Source organism: Heterocephalus glaber, unplaced genomic scaffold, assembly GCF_053883595.1.
Source record: "Heterocephalus glaber isolate CG9 unplaced genomic scaffold, H.glaber_assembly_v1.0 deba00001610, whole genome shotgun sequence".
NCBI classification, from domain to species: Eukaryota; Metazoa; Chordata; class Mammalia; order Rodentia; family Bathyergidae; genus Heterocephalus; species Heterocephalus glaber.
Genome location: NW_028258381.1, coordinates 22,303,394 through 22,321,227, shown reverse-complemented (window position 1 = coordinate 22,321,227; position 17,834 = coordinate 22,303,394). Strand labels below are relative to the sequence as shown.

Sequence of the window (17,834 nt, the reverse complement as noted above, 5' to 3'; positions counted from 1 at the left end):
GAGCAAAGCAGTGGTGATAAAACCAAGCTTTCAAGATCAATCTAACAGTGGTACCATGGACAGACCTTGGGAAGTAGAGGGGCATAGAGAGGAAGAAGTATGGCCTCAAGCAGGAAATAATAAAGGGTTACACTGGCTACAACAAGGCTACAGCAGTAAGAGACCAAAAACTAACAGGATTTAATGGTGGCAGGACACTCAGGATGAAGAGGGAAAAGGGGAAGGTATCTTTTGTACTTAGAGCTTAGGGAACCATGAAGACAGTGAGACCACTGTCAGGGATGGAGACTTTGTTGGTTGGTAAGGTGTTTCAGGTAGACGGGATAGGGCCTTTCCCCACTGTTAAGGGCCTTACTAACTTCCAGAGTTTGTGATTCATATGATAAGACCCTTTTTTTGTGGGGGGGTTTTTGGTACCAGGAATAGAATTCGGGTCCTTGCGATTGCGCAGCAGGCAACGAAACCACTGAGCTAAATCCCTGGCCCCATGTGTTCTACCTTTAGCTTCACCTGCAGCTTGAAAATCACATCACATAAGGGACCGGGTCAAACATGTCTTCGTGACACTGCGTGCTTTCATAAACAATCACAAAGGTTCCGAAGCCCTTAAGCAAAACCAACAAACTGTGTTCTTTACAAGACTACAAACACATAGCAGAGAACTCTATGACACCGGACTGTGGACCAACCTACACCCCGCCCTGAAAGAAGCCAGGCAGAACTGGCTACCACGTCCCCTGCACTTCAGAACTGTCAACTCTGTTTGCTGTGTTGAAAACCAACCCAGGTAACCTGCGGTCATTGCCCTTGTGTTCTGAGATGGTGACCAGAGTTTATGTGTCTGCCTAACCCCGCAAACCTTTGCACAGGCCCAGCCTGCCTCGGTACAACAATGACACATGCCAGGAAGGCCGAGATCACAGTGTCCAAACATGCACACAAACACCAGGAGGAGATGATGTGGAAGCTGAACTCTGAGTATGGGGCAGGGTGGGGACGGCCACCGAAAAAGACGAAGATGAAGATGAAGCCAGGGGACGTATCATAAAATAACTAAACACCAGCTACAAAATTTTACCCAGGAGTAAATTATGTAAGTTGCCCATATCAGGACACACTCCATCCGGCATCCTCCCTGTATTACAGCCAGGCAGACAAAAGCCACCTTCTCCCACTCCATGTTCCTACCACAGGCTGTCTCCCAAGGAACTCAAATCTTTGAGAACAGACCATAGCTAAAGGCACCTGTTGGGCCCATCATTCAGGCTCCCACTTGACAATGAGTAGTTTCTATAAAGCGGGTCTACAGTTCTCTTAGCCATCCACACATGCTGTACAGAGGAGATAGAAGGCTTCTGCTTCCAGCACGCCAAGTAAGGGGAAATTCTTAGATCTGTCTTCACCCAAGACACCTGGCCCCAAGGCACCGGTCACCCAAAGGACTAGGCTGCCCAGGGGCTGTGATCACGATACATGCCAGCATGACCAGAGCCGCCACAACAACTGGCATCAGAAACAACAGAGGCCAGGGCAGGAAGTGGTGGGTGCCCCTGCATGACAGAGTGATTGCAGGTAACAAGAATGGGCTGTATGCTTCAAAAGTCTTCATCGGAAAGAAATGATAAATGAGCCAGGAGTGTTGGCACACACCGGTAATCTCAGCACTCAGGAGGCTGAGGCAGGAGAATTGCAAGTTTGAGCCCAGCCTCAGTAATTTAGCAACTTAGGGAGACCTTGTCTCTAAAATAAATAAATAAATAAATAAGGACTGGGGATGTAGCTCAGCAAGAAGGCCCTAGGTTCAATTCCTAGTACTGAAGAAAAGTGAACTTGCCCTGCCATACTGGTTTAGGGTTATGTTTGTTTCCCTTCCCAACAGAGTCCTCCTGGGCTTGAACTGAGCCGAACACAAAGGCCTACACCCTGAGGGCTAAATATGTGTTCCAAGTGCCATGCCACAGGGACCCAGCCCTGCCAAGAAGAAAGAGGAGAATCAGGTGCTAATAAAATAATCTTCTGAGCTGTTCCCGGAGGCAAGTGGAGCAGGGATTCATTCCATCCCCAATTTCACCAATGAAAACACCAAAGCCTGATGTGGGCTCCACGATAAGATAGGCCACCTCTGGCCTAGTGCTTCTCCCTATGTGACCAGCGAATCTAAACCTCTGGCAAATGACAAACAACAGAATAGCAACAGGAAAAAAGCTCTGTTCAATAGCCTGAGTACGAAAAATAATAATAATAATAATAAAGAACTGGCATTTTCTGTCTCTAGAAGATACTTATTTATGTTTCCTTTTTGCTGTCTTTTTTTTTCTGTCGTTTTTATTTTTTTTTTTTTGGTACCGGGGATCGAACTCGGGTCCTTGTGCTTGTGCAGCAGGCCGCGAAACCACTGAGCTAAATCCCCGACCCCTCGTTTTGATTTTTTTGAGACAAGGTCTTGCTATGTTGCCCAGGCTGGCCTCAAACTGTCCATCTTCTTGCCTCAGCCTCCTGTAATCCTAGCACTTGGGAGGCTGGGGCAGGAGGATCACTGTGAGTTCAAGCCCAGCCTGGGCCACATAGTGATTTCAAGGCCAGCCTCAACTACATAGCACGACCCTGTCTCTAAAAAAATAAAATAAACAAAAAAGCAAAAGCACACTATTTACTTGTGCTTTGTGGCATGAGAATCAATTATATCTTTAAGTAATTACATGTATTAGGAGATTTTGCCTCCATTAAAAAAAAAAAAAAAAAGAATCCTCTATCATCAGAAAATTTGATAACACAGCCTTAACCTGTGAGCCCATCTCTGAGATGGCTTCCTCGGCACTGAGGGGGACAAGGGATGTGAACATTTTGTTCATAACAAGAACTTAACATTCTGAGACTGTGTGTGTCTGTGTACATAAATAATACAAACTTAGCATAGTCTGGCATAATTTGTCCTGAAATACAAACATATCTGCAGTTAGTCATTACAACTGTCCTTAGAATCCTGAATTTTAAAATGACAACTTCTTGCTGATGGGAAGATATCACATTAACGGGGAAAGTTTTGCAAAATTTTGTGACTCCCCCACTCCCACCTGAGTACTAGGAATTAAACTTAGGGCTTTCACACTGAGTTCCATCCTCAGCCTTTTATTTTATATTTTATTTGAGGGGGGGCAGGCTCCCACTAAGTTACTAAATTGCCAGATTAGGACTGAATTTTTGATCCTCTGCCTCAGCCTCCCAGAATGCTGGGATTACAGGTGTGTGTTGTCATGCCCAGCTTCTAGTGACATTTAAAGTCACAATAGGGCCGTGGATGTAGCTCAGTGGTTCTGCCACCTGCCTTGAAAGCGCAAGGTCCTGAGTTCAATCCCCAGTACCAAAAATAAATAAAGTCACAACACTTGCTCATGCATACATCATCCACGTTATTTTTCTCCCTAGTAGTTATCATTTGACAAGCTATACACAGTTTTTCTCCCCCACCCATCACTAGGTCAGATACATAAAGGATTTGACTCTTTTGTTCATTTCTATACCCCTGCCACCTCAAATAGTGCCTGTTACATAGGAAGTAGTCAGTATGTGTGAAATAAACACATTTCAAATCTCATATACATTGTTCTAGCTCTACTAAGTCTAACAATTCACTATGCAAAAATACTTGCCCAAGTACACAAAAATAAAGAGTAAATCCACTCACTGCAGCAGAGTTTATAATAGCAAAAGCAAAAAACAAACAAACAAAACCAACAACACAACTTTCTTCCATGATACTAGTTACTGAAATAGCTTTCAATACTGGTGACTAGAATAATTCTTCTTGAACGGTTTAAAATAAGAATGAGATAGCTATTTATATAATGAAATATTTTTAAAGTGATCCACATTAAGAAATAAAAAGGAAGCCTCGGAACTGTATGACTGGTATCATTAGTTGTGTTTAAGTATTCAAGTAGTAACAAATTCCTGTTGTTTAAAGTAAAAAAATGATTTCAACAATAAAAGTTTTGGTATGTGAAGAAAAATATCTGATATAATCTATATCACTAGTGTCACTTTCTAGTCTCTCTGTAAGGCTATAAAGGTTGTATATATTTCTGTAAATAGTTTTCAAAGTAATGAGCACTTAATTTTTTCTCAACAAAAACACTGTTAGGCAAATAGTCATTTCTCCATTGTAATTTTTTTCTAACTTTAATTTTTTTATATTTGGGATCAAGAAGGCCTTGCAAATGCTAGGCAAGCACTCTACCACTGAGCCACCACTCTAACCCTTTAATTTTACAATGACTCTGTAGCCTGTAGTAAAAAGTTAAATCCTGAAGCACCCAACTGGGGCACACAGGCCTGGGAGAGTGGCCAATGACATGCACTCAGTTTCCCTGTTTCCCAACCCAGTGTACTGCTCCTCCCCAAAGCCTGGGCAAGCTGTGATTCTAGCACTCAGGAGGCTGAGGCAAGAGCATTGCCACAGGCTGAAGGGCACCTCGGGCTACATAGTGAGTTCAAGGCCTGCCTGAACTGCATAGCGTGACTTTGTCTCAAAAAAACAATCAATAGATAAATAAAGCCTGGGGAAGCCAAATCTGCTGCAGGGGCCAAGGCCTCTGAGAAACCATGAAAGGTCCTACAACTACACAATCTTAAGACTCAAAAAAAAAGTTCTTTAAGAGCTAGGTTCTTTTTAACTTGAAGTGTTTCATGGGTTTAAAAAGTAAATATTCTGGAGCTGGGGATTTAGCTCAGTCGTTCTGCCACCTGCCTCGAAAGCACAAGTGCCCAAGTTCGAACTCTGGTACCAAAAAAAAAAAAAAGTAAATATTCTGGACTTGCTAAGTAATTCTAATGTTGGTCTATCTCCTAAGTACACCTTGACTTATTTAATCCAGATCTTGATTTATCAGGAGGTTAAGGGAGCATCAACCAAGAGGCAATGGCAGGTCCTAAAATTTCAGCCTTATTAGGCAACACACACCTCTCAGGGCTGCTAACTAACTACTATTCAGGTGTATTCCCTTTCCAGGTGCCAAATCCCTGGGATCTGTTTCATTCCAAATCTACTTAGAATGCTTAATTCCAATTATTTCTTGTTTTTGTGTTTTTGAGACAGGGTCTCACTCTGTAATTCAGGCTGAACTTGAACTCACTATGCAATGCAGGCTGGCCTCAAACTCATGGCAATCCTCCTGCCCCAGTCTCCCAATGTGCTGGGATTACAGGCATGTGCCACCATGCCTGGCCCAACTGTTTTTCTCTTCTCTCCCTCTCTCCTTCTTTCTCTCTCTCTCTAGATGTCAAGAATTTGAGGGAGTTAAGGCCACTGAACACTATGACTAGAAGCTAATATTCCATTCTCTCAAATGCAGACCTGTTTTTTTGACCACTTTTGACAATGATTAAGCTATCTGTTCAAGGACCCCCATTATCAAAGAGTAAGTCAAGAACTACTCTCTCAAAAGGAAAGTAAGACAGTCCTCAGAGGGACCCTAAGAAAAAGAAAGTGGATCCTTCTGGGTTCCCCATTTACTAACTGGTCATGCTGGCCTGTTTTCCCATCCAATTTTAGTATATGTGCTGCCAAAGTGAGCATCTGTTTTCCCAACCAAACACCACTACTCTAGAGGGATTTGCTTTGGGAGAGTTTTAATGAACCTTGGGCTTCTCTACAGACAGGGCATAAAAGTTATAACATTGTAGAGTACACCAGATCCCGGAGAGTTAGATAACTGCCCTGCTTACAAAAAAATCACAGTTCTCAAATACCACTCTCTGAAACCCTGTCTTGATCCTTAAAACCTCAGCCTGTGCCACTGACAACAAAGCAGAGAGGCTCCAAGAAGTTATGTATTCCGTCAAGGTGCTAAGATTCAAACCTGGGACCCCTCAGCGCCAATCTAGCATCCCTTTGTGCTAGTATTATTCTCCGGCTTGGTCAGACTCAAAGAGAAGACTGCAGTTTTATGGGTCTAAGAGATGAGGCAGTCATTTTCATGGAAACGAACCCAAACTCCCCAGTACTGGCCACTAGCTTATACAATCATGACTCGTCTTCAGAAATGAAAAGCAAAAAGTTGAGGTCAAGTAACCCAGAAGTCCACCCCCACCGCACCCCACCCCACCCCCATTCCACCGCCTAATACATCTCAACCTTTTACCCATCTGCTCCCAGGAGCCAAGGCTGTCACGGCTGGCCAGGGGAGCCAGGCAAAGGTGTGTCGCAGCGGCACCCTCCTGAGGGGGCACTGCCTCAGGGATGCAGCCCACCTGATGCAGCACGATTAGATTCGGGTCCCATCTGCACTCACTGAGCGCAAATTGCATGAGTGATCTCTACAATTCGCTGCTTCCCGAGTCCCATCGTATAGATGGGGAAACCGAGGCCCGGAGACTTAAAGAGGCTCAATACAAGGGCGGAACGCTAGAGCCCGAGCCCTCAGGCTCCAAGACTCAACTATCGGGCGACGGGCCTGACGGGCACGCTTGGCCCGGGGATGTGGAAACGACTACCCTCCAGCCGCCGCCAGAAATTAGTTCCAGGGGAAGGGCCGCCCCGGGAGGGCTGAGGTGGAAGCCGCGCCTTCCGCGTGAGCGTTCTGTGAGACGTGCCACGACCCGGCCCGAGAGCCTTCCCCAGTGCCAAGGACCGGTGGCTGCTTGGACAGAAGCGTCCCGGAGGCCCCGGGGCCCGTACCTCACCCACCCCACGTTCTCAGAGAGCTCACTCACCGCGGGAGACCCGACAGCTCTCTGTGGCACCTGGGCAGAACACAGGCCCGCACCACTGAGGTGCCAACCACTGCCCGCGAGTTCGCGGGGGGAGGTGGGCGTGGCCGCCACCCCACCCACCCCGGCCACACTTACTTTCCGGAGCTGAGCCTGTCACTTTGATTCCCCCTGCGAACCCGAGCTCTTGGTACAGCCCAGCCTGTCGACCGCCCCGTGCCTCAGCGGCGGCCCCGCCCCCTGACCTGGCACTCAGTTCCGGGGCGGGCTACCGCCTTGAATCTGTGCTTTTCCTTCCCTGACCTTAAAGTCTCCCGATCTTCAGTCACCGCGGGGCCGGGACTGGGAGCCAACCCATGAGGCCTCCTGTTGCTGGCCACCGCTCTTGTCTGATCTCAGCGGTGGCCTGGGGTCCCTCCAACCCGACCGCGGAGAGCTGGGACTTGGAGGCTGTCTTGCTTGGGTGCGGGAAGCGGCCAGGGTGAAGGCGAGGGCTGAACCAACGAGACCCTGAGGGCGCAGAGGGTTTGAAAGTTTGGCTGCCTCGGTTGTTGGTGAGAGTCCCACCAGTGCCTCCTACCAGGTGATGGGAGTTTAGGATTGAATAACAGAACCCCTAAGACAAGAATCCCTTCTCTACCATTTACAGCATCACAGAGGAAACATCAGGAAACAGGCGTCTTTTGCTTTTCCCCTGTGAACTAATAACTGAATCCTATGGGTTAACCTCCAGTGTCTCCTCAGTTTTCCTGCTGCCCTAGCCCTGGTTCCGACCCAGCTGGGTGACCTTTCACCTGGATCATCTGGACCACTTCCGGTCTAGGGCACCTTCAATTTCTTTCTTTCTTTTTTTTTTTTTTGGTACCAGGGAGCGAACTCCGGTCCTTGTGCTTGCGCAGCAGGCGGTGAAACCAGAGTTAAATCCCCGGCCCTCACCTTCAATTTCTTTACTGCCTAGGCAGGGACATTTCTTCATTTACTGCCCTGATCCCAACACGCAGGAGGCTGAGGCAGGAGAATTGCTATGAGTTCAAGGCCAGCCTGGGCTACAAAGTGAATTCAAGACCAGGCTGAACAACATAGTAAGACTTCGTCTCAAAAAAAAAAAATTCAAATTCAAATGTTTCCAGGTGTGGTGGCGCATCCCTGTAATCCCAGAGCTCAGGAGATTGAGGCAGGAGGATTACCACAAGTTCAAAACCAGCCTGGGCTACATAATGAGTTTAAGGCCAGCTTGAATTACAGAGCAAGACCTTGTTTCAAAAAAATTTTGGGGGGGTCCACGGATTTAGCTCAGCAGCACCGCCCCTGCCTCACAAGTGCAAGGTCCTGAGTTCTATCCCTGGTACTGAAAAAAAAATTTTTTTTAATGTCATATGTATCAAGCCTGATATGGTAGCCCACACTTATAAACCCAACACCCTGGGAGGCTAAAGCAGGAAGATTGAGAGTTTGAGGCTCGCCTGTGCAACTTAGTGATGTAGCATGAGCCTGTCCCAAAATAAAAACAAAAAGGAGCTGGGGATATAACTCAGTGTGAAGGTCCTGGCTTCAATCCCCAGTACCAGGAAAAACAAAAACTAGATGTGTGTGGCAAAAACTAGTAAGCAAAGACAAATGACAAACTAGAAGAAAATATTTGCAACTATAGTCAAAGGACTAGTTGATCTAATAAAAAGCTCCTACTACTCAAAGGGACTAATTAACATAAGTGAGCAAAAATAGGAATCTCAGTTTCCAGAAAAAGGAAATACTTATCTGAAAAGTTTCTCAACATCATGCATAAAAGACATATAATTTAAAACTTGACTTAGATACCATTTCTCACCTGTGACCAAATCCGAAAGTTTAATGATAGGAAGTTAGAGAAGCTATGTGGAAATAGGCCTGTCATTTATTGTTCCTGCATCCATACATGGACATGATTCAGCTGTTAAAACAAACCAACAAGGAAAGTCATGGCTGATACAGAGCAATTTTGGAGATAAACTGATAAAAAGGCAAGGTGCAGAATAATAGATGTACAATGCTATGGCTAGTGGTCTTTCAAGTAACTGTGGTGGAACATAGGAGAAGAATGTACATACTATGTGTGCATATTTGCCTGTATGTACATGAATGTTTCTGGAAAGAAAAGAAAGGTGGAACCATGATTATCTCGGGAAAATGTGGAGAATGGAGTTGGAAGCAAAGACAAGCTTCCCTATTTATTCCTTGTATCTTTCAAATTGTGTTGTATTCTAAGTCAAATACCTCTACCATCTTACCAGTCAGCACTTTAGTACTGAGCTACATACCCAACCCCATAAATTCCTTTTTAGTGTCAATACAACTTTGTTGGCCAAAAAACTAACTTGTTCACTGGCTCCCAGTACCTAAAGAATAGTAAATATAGACTTCTCAATCGAAACTGTACGTGTGGGGAATTATAGACAACATATTTCTGCCCATTCCCCTCCATTTTTCCTCATCTGCACTGCCCAGACAGGATAAATTCTTACCTTGGTTCACATTTTCATCTGATCCTTGTCCCCAAGCTGATAAGTAGCTGTTTTTGTGGCTATCTTTGTCCTATGCCTGATGTTCTAGATGTTACCTCTTGAGTCCTGAACCACAGAATTAAGCCTCTTAAACCATAGCTCACCCCTCTTGCCCGCACCTTTCCAACATAATTATTTATGTACCTGAAGTTCCTGTTAGTCAACTTGGTAATTTAAGAAGCAACCTTAGACTTTCAATTTTTTTTTTTTTTTTTTTTTGGTGCTGGGGATTGAACTTGGGTCCTTGTGCTTGTGCAGCAGGCGGTGAAACCACTGAGCTAAATCCCTGGCCCCACACTTTCAATTTTTGATCCATGAACTGTAGACAATATTTTTTTCCCCCCAATACTGGGACTGAACTCAGGACCTTCACACTGAACTACATCTTCAGCCCTTTTTTATTTATTTATTTTGAGACAGAATCTTGCTAAGTGGCTAAATTGCCCAGGCTGAACTTGAACTTATAGTCCTCCTGCCTCAGCCCCCCAGTATGCTGGGATTACAGGCATACACTTCTATGCCCAGTATATAGGCAGTATCACTTAATATTGCACAGGGTAACACCCTTGCTTTGTCCCTTGACTCTGCCCCCCCATACCACTAACTTGAACTTCAGCCATCTCAATCTCTATATCTTGATTAATGCCTAGCAGCATTTACATTCTGAACGTATTTCCTTTGTCTGGTCTGTAGCTGAGGCCTACATTGTGGATACAGAATTACAGGAGTCTTCTCATGCAGCTCTCCTCTTTCTACAGGCTGCCTGGTTTTTGTTTTGTTTTGTTTTTCCTAGCACTATTTAAATGAAATAGATCCTCCACTTCACCATAAATCTGAAGCTACCAAGCTTTTTTCCAAAGATATTCTCTAAGGCTCTCAGACAACTCTCTGGCCCCATCCAGATAGGCTGCTGTCAAGGAAGGAGGCTGAGTTCATATTTCCATTCTCATACCAGGTACACAAGTGAAGTTTGTGGAACAAATGGCTCTCCTGTTTCTGGAATCCAAGGGCATTCAAAATCTGGCTCCAACCTGTCTTTCCAGCTTGAACTTTGTAAGCCCTTAAGATTCTAGAAGGACAAACAGTTTGTTTAAATCCGTGTATATGTTATGCAATATTTTTTAATCCTCTTCATAGGTACAGTGTAGTATGTGCTTAGACATTTCCTTCTGGCAATGATAGCAATTATTTTTCTAGCAAAACTGGACAAATCCTTGTAAGTGCTGGGTACTTTCATACTGCTGAACCATTAGGAATGTAGTTCTTTTCCACGTACACTTGTTCATGTGCTATCCACACTTCTATCTCTGGAAAATCACTTGAAAACCTCCACTGAAAGTCATGGTTCCCACAGGGTTCCAGCCCTCCAAGGCCCAGATTATTGGAAGCCCTGAAGGGCAGGTGTGTATTAGCCACCACCTTTCTTTGCCTCCCCACTAAAGTTCTGCCAAATGAAGGCAGTAGGGGGAATTTGCTGAATGGTGAAACCATTCAGGATTCAAGAAAGATGGGCTGGAGCTAAGGAACTTGGATTTGGATGGAAAGCAGTAGGGGTTAAAAGGGCCAGGACCTCCCAGGTGGGATGGGCTGGATTTCCAGAATCTAGGTTTAAGTGGAAGTTTATCCAGAAACTGGACAGCAGCATTTCAGGACATTATGCTGGTCATTGCAGGACGAAGACTTTGTGGCTTATCCAGGACTCTGCGTGTTTGCATGTTTTGAGGGCTCTCTCCTCAGAACACAATGGAAGAAGAGGTTTGTCCTGGTGTGGATGTGGGTATGGCTTCCTCAAGACCTGCTCAAGAAGGTGTGATCCTCGCAGGGCAATGGAAGGCCACCAGCATGGGAGGCCTTTTGCTGCTGCAAGTGGTGCAGTCTCTCGTCTCACCTAGCTGGCTCTTCTCAAAGTGAATAACCTGAAAACTCAGGGTACCTACCACAGAGACAGGGCTCAGGGACTGCGCAGCCAGAGCTGGCCCTGAAACCAACATTTCTTTCCCCAAGTCTGAAGGGAACAGGGAAGCTTTTGGTGGGGACAAAGCGCAGTAGGAAGTGCTGGAGATGGAACCTAGGCTTTGTGCATGCTAAACACACATGGCTATCACTGAGCTATACCCACAGTGCTGGGGAAGCTGTGTGTGTGTGTGCGCACGTGTGTGGTAATGGGGATTAAAAGCTAGTGCCTCACAACACTCAACCACATCCCCAGAACACCCTTTTTTCAGACAGTCCTACTCATTTGCTAAATTGCTCAGGCTGAGCTTGTGATCCTCCTGCCTCAGCCCCAAAGAGTGCTGGGATTATAGGTGTACCATGCCCACCGTGCCCACTTACTGGGAAAACTTCTAAACAAGTAGCATTTCAAGAAGCCGGCTTGGTCTGTAACTGTACCTGGAAGACCTTTCCTGGTTCTATAGAACCAAACATTTACTGAGTTCTTGTGATGTGCTCCCACTTGCTTGGGGTTAATGCCATTTATTGAACACCAGCTAGATCCTAAGCACTGCTAAATATGTTCCACATGTTACAACAAATCTCTCAAAAGTGTATACTAGCATCCCCATTTGACAGATGAGCATACTGAGGCTCAGAGAGGGGAAGGGTATTGTCTCAAGGTTCCCAAGTAGTAGGTTTTTGTACGGGGACCCAGCCTGATTACTGTCAGCAGGCTAAGCATGGCCAACCCTTTCCTACTCCCTCTGTCCTCGGAGAGCATGTCCTCCGAGGTGGGACCCTCACCAGACCCTGGGCAGCATCTGCTTAGCCCGTGCATTTCTCATGCTGCTGTGGCTCCCCACATTCCCGTCCAGGAGCCCCTGCCGCCTGAGAGTCTCAGGACCCTGATCCAGGTGCCCAACACATACCTGTTCCCTTCAGACTCAGGCTTCCTCTCCTTCACCAGCACACAGAATCTCCAAGGTCAAGGTCATACTATGTAAACCTCTTCCCAGAGCAGGAAGTCATTCCCAGCATGCCCCAGACTGGGTGATCTGTCCATACACCTGAAGAAAAAGAGGACCTCAGATTGACATGGTACTTGGAGAGATGTAGTGGTGTAGATGCCAGAGGGGTGTGGTCACTTCTCAAAACCCACAGGTACGGGATAGAGGGTGTACCTCAAAGGTAGAGTGCTTGCCTCACATGTGCAAGGCCCTGGGCTCAATCTCCAGTTGAAAAAACTCTGTAGATGTCATACTAGCTCTCTTACAATGTCTGAGATGCCACCCCTAGCACTTCAAGCCACTGAATTAAGCACAGTCCTGACCATTTCCCTTGGAGATTTCCATGAAAGTATGAGATAAGTGAGTCTGCAGAGTTTCTAAACACCCACAGGGCTGGAGTGACCCAGGGCCAGGGCCAGGACAGAGTAGTCATCAAAGTTCAGAGGCCAAAAAAAAAAGCCTCTATCTGGAGATCAGGAGCCAAATTCCACTTAGACAGCAAACCAGATTCCTGGCCTTGGCCAAATCTTTTTATTCCCCTCCCTGCATAAGTATGTTTCCTCATCAGCAAAATTGGGGTGAGGGCACATCTTGTCCCCATGCCTTTCAGCTGGAGTTCTGATGCTCATGATGATTAACCAGGGGACAACAGGAAAGGGGACAGCAGGACAGCTGCCCATGTGAGCTTTATTGTCAAAGAGGAGAGGAAGGAGGAGCCAGAGACCCACCTCTAACCCCTGGCCAAGCCTCAGGCCTGACCTCATGCTTAGGAGGACCTTGAACTTCCTGAAGCTCTTTGATATGCACTTGGTTCTCCCTTTTACAGACAGGGAAACTGAGGCAGAGAAATGGAACAGCCCCATCTGGATAGTGCACCCCAAAAGCTCTTCTTTCTCCACAAATGAGATGCTCCTCTGCTTCACCCTCTCCTGCAAAGGACCCTAGACATCCTCATTCCCTGCTGATGTTGAGGCAACTGACTTGGCCCTGCTCAAAGCCCACAATTTCAGGCCCATGGGTGGTCATGAGCCAGGTCCTTATAAAACAGAGCAAAGGCGCTGGTGGTAGGTGTTACTAAACCAGAGTGTGGCCCTACCAGCTGCTGGGTGAGCTGGCCAGCTGGGGAGATGCTGTCTACAGCTGTGGGGACTCCCAGGGCATGTCTAAGAGAAAGCAGGGAGAAGGGGACATAAGCAGCTGAGGGACCAAAACTAGAAGTCAGTGAAAGCTGAGGGTGTCCAGAGGAAGTATTGGGGGGGGGGCAGAAGATATGGATATGTCAAAGGGTGTTCAGCAGGCCACCTGCAACAGAATTATCATGGGACTTGTTAAAACTGCCAATCCTCAGGGCATGCCCACCCAAGTGACTAGATCAAAATCTCTGGAGGCAAGGCAAAAATGAAAATTTTAAATAAACTTCACTCTTAGCCACAGTCAAATTTGAGCAGTGCTGTCTGAGGGCAGAACTGGGGGTGGTATGGGAGGGCATGCAGGGTGGGTGAGTGGCACAGAGGGAACAAAGCTTGAGGGCAGAGAGGAGGGGCAGTCGCTGTCAAGTTAGAGCCTGGGTGATGACCAGCCTGATTTCCTAAAGTGTTGAAATAACTTTCCCCAGAACTTTGGCCCTGCCTCCCTGCCACCCCTCGAACTGAGGTCCTCTTTACTGTGTCCAAAGTGCAACAATTTCCAAGAGGTGGCCCTCAGATGAAAGAATAAATGGGCCCTTTGGCATAACAGGCAGGTTTGCAGTCTGGGTTAGGTCGACTTCGTGACCTGGGATGGTTCCTGGGTGGTTTGAACGAGAACTCAAGGGGTTAATGTGTGGAATGGCCTCATGCCTGGTGGCTTTCAGAGCAGAGGCAGGATTCCTCCTTTCCTCTTTCTTACCCCCTCCCACCCCCATCCTGTTCCCATCCTCCCACCCCCATCCTGTTCCCATCCTCCCAGATACACATCCTTCCCTTTGTTCCTCTCTGTTATGCAACCAAAATTTAAACTCTGCCTGGGGCAGGGCAAGCTTCTGAGGAAATCCAGAGCTCCTATGGGTGAGGAGGGACTTTGAAAGTTTCCTCTCTCTTTCTCCCTCCATGTTTTTATCCAAGTGCCATTAAGCCAGGACCTTTGCCCTCTTTCCTCAATGGCAAAGAACCCCATGATTCTGTTCTCCTAATCTCCTGACTGCCGCTGGCTGTTGCCATGGCAACCAGGCCAAGTAGCAAAAGGGCTTCTGCAGAGAAGCCTGCTTCACTCTCAGTAACTAAATTGTTCTGATGCCAGTAAGCCCACTTGGTGCTTCTGAGCAGTCACTTAGCAGAAATGGAAATTGATAGGAGCTGGTTCCTCACTCACAGGGCCTGGCATCTCCAAGCAGACTCATATATGAGTATCTACTAGTCTAGTTTAGTGAGTCTCAAATCGTGGTCCTTGAGCCAGGAACAGCTGCATCGCCTGGGAATTTATTAGAAATGCCAAGTTTCAGCCAGCATGGTGGCACACACCTGTGATCCCAGCACTCTGGGAGGCCAAGCCAGGAGGCTCATAAATTCAAGCCCAGCCTGGGCAACTTTTTGTCTTATTTTGTCTCAAAATTTTAAAAAAATTTAAAAAGTAGGGGGGAGCTGGGGATATAGCTCAGGGCAAAGGTTCTAGATTCAATCCCCAGTATCACAGAAGAGAGAAAAAAAAAAGGCCAAGCTGTGTGTGGTGGCTCATGCCTGTAATCCCAGAGGCTGAGGCAAGAGGATCACTATGAGTTCAAGGCCAGCCTGGGCTACACAGTGAGTTCACAAGGCAGCCTGATCTACATAGTGAGACCCTATCTCAAAGAAAAAAAAAGTCCAGATTTCAAGCCCCTTCCCAAATCTGCCAACTCAGAAACCCTGGGGGTAGAGGTGCTTGCCAGGTGTGTTGTCACAAACCCACCAAGTGACACAGATACCAACTAACAAAGGAGAACCACAGGTGGAATTAAGACCCCCCCACACTGTCCCCAAAGATGGAGATTACAGTTCTCATATTACACAGGAGGAAGCAGGCTTTGCTCTACCCTAGGATGCTGGCTGACAGATAAAACTGAGGCCCCTGCAGGTATCTTTTTTTTTTTTTTGATACAAGGTCTCGCTATTTAGTTCAGTTCCAACCTGGTCTTGAACTTCTTAGGTTGCCCAGGCTGATGTAAGACTTGCAGTGAGCCTCCTGCCTTGGCCTCAGGCATACTGGAGTTATAAGTGTGCACCTCCTGGAGGTATCTTGCAGTGCATCCAGAAGGCCAAAGGTTGATCTGGAGCTGACTCGAGGAACATTGATAAGGACACATGGGAGACTCACCAGGGAGCAGGGTTGGGTGTGGAATCCAGAAAAGCTTCCGCACTGACAGCCACCTGCTTCAAAGGTCTGAGCTGATGTAATGCTCCTCCGGGGTTCCCAAGCTCCTTCCTCTCCAGATCTCCAACCAGTTTTGACAGGGAGCTCACCACCTTTTAAGGCAGCCCATCCATCTGTGAAATCTGTCACATAGTCTGCGTACCAGGGCAGAGCAGAGCCTGGGTTTCCTCCTGTGTAACATGACAACTGTAACCCCCATCTTTGGGGATCATGTAGGGTCTTAATTTCATTTGTGGTTTAAATTTCAGTGAGCTGAACAACATTGTGTCATGCCCACCTTTCATAACATGAGTGTCTAATCCCCATTAGCAGTATAGGATCATTTTAAAAGTATGATATGGGGCTGGAGATTTAGCTCAGTGGTTCCGTGGCCTGCCTTGTAAGTGCAAGGACCCAAGTTCGATCCCTGGTACCAAAAAAAAAAAGTATGATATGATGTAGGAATATCTATACTATCCATTTCCCTTGAATCCCCCACCCACCTTTACAGATGGAATATACGGGGTGGAGAACAACAAGCCAGGATGGCAGTGGGGCAGAGGAGTGAGAGGAGGAAGCAGAGGATCTCTAACTCCCCAAGGGACCCTAGAAGGAGCAGGCAGACTTTGAGGGGCTCTCTGCCTAGTGGGGACTCCTTCAAGAAAAAGAATATGACATTATAAGTAGTCACAGGTAGATAGTTTTTAACAACAGAAAAGTTAGACTCTCTTGTGTCTTTAGTTATAATGTTCATAAATCGTCATCCCTCGGTATCCCTGGAGGATTACTTCCAGGATTCCCTGTGGGTACCAAAATCCAAGGATACTCAAATCACATATATCAAATGGTATAGTATTTGCATAGAATCCACACACATCGCCCTATATCCTTTAAATCATTGCTAGATGATTTATAATACCTAATTCAGTGAAAATAGTACATAAATAGTTGTTACACTGTATTGCTTAGGGAATAATGAACAACAAAAGAAAAGATCTATATATGTTCAGTACAGATGTATTTTTTTTTCTCAAATATTTTCAACCCACAGTTGGTTGAATCTGCACATGCAGAACTTGAAGCTATAGAGGACCGACTGCATAATAAGACTTTCAACAAATGATGATTCTGGAACTTAAGCAACTTCAGCTTCACAGAAATCTGTCTTTGACCCTCAGCAAATCGTTCCCCTCTGTGGACCTCAGTTCCTCATCTGTGAAATGGGATAACTCTACCCACTTCTCACAGCTGGTCGGAGGGTGGAATGAACTAAATGAAGGAGAAAATATCTATCAAGATATTTTTATTTTCTCTGAGTCTACAGATGAATTCTTGGAGTCTGGGAGTGAGGGAAGAGCACACTGATTGATTATTCCCAAGGTGAGAAGGAGAGACAAGGATGTAAAAGCTAAGTGGGAGACAGCGTGCCCCGCTAGGCCTAGGGCCAGCTTGCTATCAAAAGGCAACAAAATGACCCCGCCACCTATCTCTAGTTTTGGTTTTTGGAAATGTTTTTCAGGAGACTTCCCAAGTGGCCTTCAGTGCATTGCTGGGGGAAGGATTTTGCTGACGTTGGGCTCAGAGAGACTTTTCACCCCAAGTGGTAGCTCTCAAGGCTTACACGAAACTGAAGGAATATGACCATAGCCATCCTGAGCAGAGGTCGCTCTAAACTGCCCCCTCCTAGCACAGCTGCACTTGGGGACTCCTAACACTATTGGCCCTGCTATTGAGAGCAGCCACTGCTCCCCGCGCTTTTCCAAGCCTTGTCCTTGGGCAACCATTACCGCTTGTGCTCTCTCAAGCCTTGTTCTTGGCAGGGAGCCACAACCTCCTCTCACTGAACTTCCCCCTCCCCATGACCCTACAAAAAACCCCACAGCCTATCCGAGAGCAGCTGGTCTGGTCTCCAGTTCCAGAGTGGTCCCTCTCAGGTTTGTTTTGCAACAAACCTGTCCTATCGATAAACCTATATATAATAATAAATAAACCTATATATAATAACAAGAAACCTACCTCTGTCCTTTTCCTTTTTTCCTAACAGAAACCCTGTGTTTTGGGGGTGAGAGGACGAGTGTACCATAGGAAAGGAACCTGATCCAGGCCCTGCTGTGGATCTGCGGGGACAATTACAGGATTATTTCCATTGTTTTGTTCTTGCCAAGTCTCCCAAGAGAAAAAGCTAATGCTGTAGTTCAGGAAAGAAAAAACAACCCTGGTCTCATTCCCCAGAACGTGTTTTTCAGGAGGGATCAGTGTTCTACTTAGTAAGGAGGAGGAC

The 17,834-nt window shown here is 46.4% G+C and overlaps 1 protein-coding gene across 7 annotated transcripts in view; it reads right to left on the bottom strand.

Annotated features, from left to right (window-relative positions):
* Positions 1-17,834, bottom strand: part of Por (cytochrome p450 oxidoreductase) — a 68,788-nt gene that overhangs the window by 44,373 nt on the left and 6,581 nt on the right. For 2 of the 7 annotated variants that reach the window (XM_087196281.1, XM_087196282.1), the window contains exon 2: positions 12,113-12,250. The gene's annotated coding sequence lies outside the window, so the exon portion shown is untranslated. Of the gene's footprint in view, positions 1-6,249; positions 6,818-6,846; positions 6,930-12,112; positions 12,251-12,364; positions 12,544-17,834 lie in introns of those variants that run through there. The other 5 variants (XM_087196283.1, XM_087196285.1, XM_004840085.4 and 2 more) reach the window with 5 other exon arrangements.